The sequence below is a fragment of the Canis lupus genome, chromosome 7 (genome assembly GCF_011100685.1).
Source record: "Canis lupus familiaris isolate Mischka breed German Shepherd chromosome 7, alternate assembly UU_Cfam_GSD_1.0, whole genome shotgun sequence".
Taxonomy (NCBI): domain Eukaryota; kingdom Metazoa; phylum Chordata; class Mammalia; order Carnivora; family Canidae; genus Canis; species Canis lupus.
Window position 1 is genome coordinate 80,179,362 of NC_049228.1, and position 5,556 is coordinate 80,184,917.

The 5,556-nt window shown below is 47.7% G+C and overlaps 1 pseudogene; it reads right to left on the reverse strand.

Moving 5' to 3' along the window:
* Window positions 1-631: 631 nt before the first annotated feature.
* LOC490572 lies at window positions 632-1,089 on the reverse strand (annotated as a pseudogene).
* Window positions 1,090-5,556: the final 4,467 nt, after the last annotated feature.

Here is a 5,556-nt window from a genome sequence, read left to right on the forward strand (position 1 = left end):
GCTAAGCATAGAGCCTGACACAAGGCTCAATCCCATGACCATGAGATCAGGACCTGAGCCGAAACCAAGAGTCAGATGCTCGATCAACTGATGCTCAGGTGCCCTTATACCTCTCACTTCTTGTTCTCAGATTGCTCAGACACAGCCACATGGGGCTCATGGGAATCCACTCAGTGCCTGTGTATGCAGGCAAGTTAGCACCCATCCCATGGAGCAGAAATGACCAATGGTAGCGGGAACCAGTAAGTAAATGCTTTTCTCTTTCTTTACCCAGAGGGATGAGCCCAGACATGTTTCATGTGGCCTCGAAAAGGGACTCATAGGGCCAGGCAACTAATGATCCACAAAAGTGAGCAAATCCATAATGCAGCTTTAGGTTGACCCTCTCTTTGTTCTGGTTTTGTCTTTCTTTCTTTCTTTCTTTCTTTCTTTCTTTCTTTCTTTCTTTCTTTCTTTCTTCTTTCTTTCTTTTTAGGGCACGGAGTAAGTTTATTTGGTGAGTGCTGACAGCAAATATCCAAGAGAGACAAGCTGGCAAAGGTGCTGTGACAAGAGGACCTAGGACACCTTCTAGGCTACATGCAGTCTCACACAGGGGAAGGCACGAGGCTCAGGCACACCAGGAACATCCTCAGCCATTCAGCACCATACGGACGAGCTCTTCATAGTTGATACAACAGTTGCTGTCCTCGTGCCCTGCCACCAGCATCTCTACTTCCTCCTCCGTCATCTTCTCATCCAGTGTGACAAGAACGTGCCAGATTTCAGCACCCATGACGGTGCCATTCCCTTCCTTGTCAAACACCCAAAGGTCTTCAACGTAGTCCTCATAGGTGCCCTGGTCCTTGTTCTTGGCCACAGTCTGCAGCATGGGCAGAAAGTATTCAAAGTCCAGGACCTTCACATTCATCTCATTGCTCTTGGGGTTCCCAGGACCTTGAGCACCTCAGTGTTGGTGGGGTTCTGGCCCAGGGCCCTCATCACGTTCCCACACTAGCTGTACAGGATCTTGCCATCCCTCGTTTGGTCGAACAGCTGAAAAGCCTCTTTGAACTCTGCAGTCTAGTCTTCGTTGAAATCACACATCTTGACAGCTTCTGTTCTGTTTTTCTCCCCGACCCCTCAGTTTTACTTCCTGGGGCCCCATCGTCTAACACGATGCTTGATTATAAACCCTTGTCTCAGGCTCTGCTTTCTGAGGATCTAGACTAAAACAGGAAGTTGAAATGTATGCACCTCAACAGATAGAAGGGACGAGAAAGAAGCACATGACAAGTGCTTAACTGTTTGTTTTAAACTGTGTAACAATGATTGCCAACTTGGAGGCAGTAAATTCAACTCATGTAGGGTGCTGTGGTGAAGCACACTTGCCTTCCCCCCACATGTGATTCCAGCCGCAAAATTGGGAACCCTGTGACAGGGAGCTGCTGTGTCTCTGCAAGTGTGTGAGACCAAACTTTCTGGGTGGGTTTCCAGCAGAACGGGGACATTTTTTTTCCCATTCTCTCTCTCTCTCTCTCTTTCTCTCTCTCTCTTTTTTTTTTTTCAATTATTTACTGATGTTAGAAAGAGAGAGAAAGAAAGAATGCAAGCAGTGGGAGAGGCAGATGGAGAGGGGATGGGACAGACAATCTTCCAGCAGATTCAGACTCAGAGCCAGGACCCTGAGATCACGACCTGAGTCTAGCTGAAATCAAGAGCCAGCCACTTCACCCACTGAGCCACTCACGTGCCCCAGGGTGGGGGCATTTTCTGATGTGGAGGAGACATTTGGGTGGAAGTGTGCCAGGGAAAAAAAATTAGGGACTGCTGCTATGTAAGACAGAGCTTTAGAAAACATAGAGATTTGTCATAATAACCAAACACTGGGATGTGAAAAAAAAAAAAAAAAAAAAGCCTTTATCTAGGAGACAGGGTTTATGTCAGTTCTCTAGAGCTGCCATAGCAAAGTATCACAGACCAGGTGGCTTAAATAACAGAAATGTATTTCCTTGAGTTTTGGAGGCTGGAAGTCCCACGGTCAAGGTGTCCAAGGTCAGGGTTGGTTTCATCTGAGGCCTCACCCTCTGGCTTATAGGTGGTCGTCTTCTCCCTCCATGTCCCCTCTGTGTGTGTCTGTGTCCTCTCCTCCTTCTAAGGACGGCAGTCAGATTGGACAGGACCCACCTTAGTGGCCTCTCTAGCTTAATTACCTCCTTAAAGGCCTTTCTCCAGACACAGTCACATTCTGAGGTCCTGGGGAGTTAGGACTTCAGCATATGAATGGGGCCAGGGGTGGGGCCATGGGGAAGGGGATACATTGCAGCCCATAACAGGGTTTGAGGGGCCTTGAAAGGTGAGCTGCACTGTGGTGTTTTCAGATGCCCTCCAGGAGATTAAACTTATTTTTTTTTCTTCTTTGGTGAAAAAAGTGCAGACAATCATCCTGACCGACCTTAGGAGAATCCATCACTTCTGAGACAAGCAAAGTGCCCCGTGCCCCCAGTGAGATCTCTGTGTGGTGACCCATCTGGACCCCTTTTGGGGTATCACACACTGCTTGTCAAGTGTGGATACACTGCACTTTTATGTATAAGGATCCAGGGGAGAAGCTATAGGTTGACTGGCGCGGCCCCCTGAGGACAGTCTGGCCAGGACACTAGGAGAAGTCATCCCAACCTGACTACAAAGTTGAAGTGCACGGAGCTCCTAGAACATGTAGATGGAAGAGGGGATGATAGGGCTGAGAGAGCCTCAGAACCAGGCCAGAAGTATCTGGAATAGAAGATCCAGCCTGACATTCACCCCCCCACCCAGGGTGAGCTGAGCTGCTCTCTGTACTCCCCTGGCAGCTCCTGGGCGGGAGGCGGGGCTTGAGCTCTGTCCTCCAGGGACCTGTTGGGGCATGCTGGTGTACCTGGGCCTCACCCTGGTGACACTGGCAGCACTGCCAGGTGTCCACATTCTCCCGCGTCAGCAGGAGTGATCACATCCCACTGGGGCATTTGCCCTCTGGCCCTCCTGCCCCTCTCTCCCCTCCCCCTTACCCCAGTCAACTTCCCGGTAACCCGAGCCTCATGCATGACAAGACAAACTTTCTGAGGTGATTTCCAGGAAGAACAGGGACATTTTCATCTGCGAGGGAGATGCTCTGCTCCTGCTACAGAGACTCGCTGCCTTCCCATCAGCTCTGACAGCCTTTTGTCTGCCACTTCCACTCGTGCCAAGCTTTTGCCGTGTCCCGCTGGGCCTGATGAACAAATCTGGGCCCACTTGGCTGTTTCTGACCAATAGAGAGTGAGCTGAGTGCCAGCAAGAAGGGTGATGGCTCCTTGTCAATGGTGGGAGTGACAGAGGCAGAGAATTCTCCAGCTGGGCATTTTGGGCTGGCACAGAGCATCACACTGGGCCAGCGGCAGGTGTTCCAGATGGCCAGCCTGGGGCCTGTTTGTCTCCGTTGCCAGCTTTTGTTTATGTCCCACAGTTGATACCATCCCCATCACACGCATGTTCAGTGCCCGGGCACTCCTGGAAATGCAAGCAGAAGGCTTCTGGATGGAGGTGGCATTTTAAGAAATATTGCCCATACAAAGGCGATCAAATGAGACAACTTTCTTGTGGGAAATGTTGCAGGCCACTAAACTACGGAATGCTGTTGACACAGCATCTGAGTAGGTCAGTCAGGAACTCAGTATTCTAGAAAGTAAGAATGTTTTTCAACAGTGTGCCATTTGCAACGAAGGCTAACCCAGGAAATGTAGATTGTGTGGGGCTCTAGGAACTCCTAGAAATCGCGAGTTGGTTAAAACGTTGAGTGCTACATGATTTCATTTACATGGAGTTTAAGAACAGCAAAACTAATTGAGGTGAGAAAAGTCAGAGATTATGGTTACCTATGAGAGGAGTGGGCCAGGAGGGGTAGGAAGGAATCTTCACTTCGTTATGGACGAAGTGGACGACATCTTGACTTGGGTGGTGGTTACATATGTGAAAATCCTTTGTATGTATACGTGTATATATATGTATATGAGTGTATAAACACACTTAAGGGTTGTGCACTCAAGCATGTGTGATAAACCTCAATACAAAAATTAAAACTTTTCCCCAGTGCCTACTGTATGCCAGGTACTGGTCTAGGCACTCAGGATACACATTCTCGTTCCAGAGATAGAGCCCCAGGCAATTCTAACATGGTGCACTAAGAGCGGTTGCCTACCCACATCCATTTCTTCCTTCGGGAGTGGCAGAATCCTGATGCTCGGCTGGAAACACTGTCACCAGATAGATGTCACACCTCCCGGGCTTCTTTACCCATGTGTGGGCCCCGGATTAGATTCTGGCCAATGTGACATGAGTGGAAATGCCACGAGTGGTAGCCAGGAAGACTGCTTAAAGGGTGGGAGGCCCTTTGGGTACCCTGGCCTGTCCTGCCATCCCAGTGTCTGCAGTGTGGACCGGAAGACTGCATTTCCAGCTGCCAGTTTGGACAGCTGGTAACCTCGAGGGTGAAAGTGAGTTTGTTGGAGCAGAAGGAATTGGGTGACTTTGTGGAGTCACCATGACAGCACCAGACGGCCTGCCCTCAGATGGTTTTTTCAGTGAATAAACTTGTGTGTGTTTAAGTCACTGTGTCTCACCACCCACATAATGACAAGTTAAGATCAAAGTAAACACAGAGTGCCATGGGAGACACATAAGGTCTCTAGCTAAGCATGGGGGGACAGGCTGTCATTGGAGACATTACCTTAGACAAGGTACCACTTGAGCAGAGTCTTAAAGGATGAGAAAGCTTAGCTAAGAGGTATAATCAGCCTTTTAAAATGTTTCCATGAGACCCCATCCACGTAGAGAAGTCTACCTACGTCGTTCAAATCCAAAAAGACACTCTCCTGCCTTCAGGGAGCTGGTAATTTGCTCTGCCTCTTGGATAAGCAGCAACTAGCAGTGTCTCACTTTTAGTGGTTCTTTTTTTAATTTTTTAAAAAGATTTTTAAAAATTTATTTATTCATAGACACACAGAGAGAGAGGCAGAGACACAGACAGAGGGAAAAGCAGGCTCCATGCAGGGAGCCCGATATGGGACTTGATCCCGGGTCTCCAGGATCACACCCCAGGCTGCAGGCGGCGCCAAACCACAGCGCCACTGGGGCTGCCCCTTTTAGTGGTTCTTTGAATATATTTTGATACAATGAATAAGTGAACCTTTATTTTTTATTTGATTTGGAATACTCCCCAGTTACAATGAAAGCTCTATTTTATGCTCAAAGGTCATTTTTCTTTCTTTCTTTCTTTCTTCTTTCTTTCTTTTTTTGTAAACTCAAAACTTTATGGTGAATGACATGCAAGACCTCTATTCTAGAAATCTTAAAACACTGCTGAGCTATATTAAAGAAAACCTAAATGAATGCATTGAGCTGTCCCTTGTTGTTCAGATATCCATTTCCCTCAAATTGAGACCTTTTTCCATCTTCTAATGTGCGCATCTCATGCTATAATTTTCCTCTAAGTGCTACTTTAGGGACATTCCACAAATTAATATGTTTTGTTTTCATTTTCATTCCACTTAAATTCTTTTT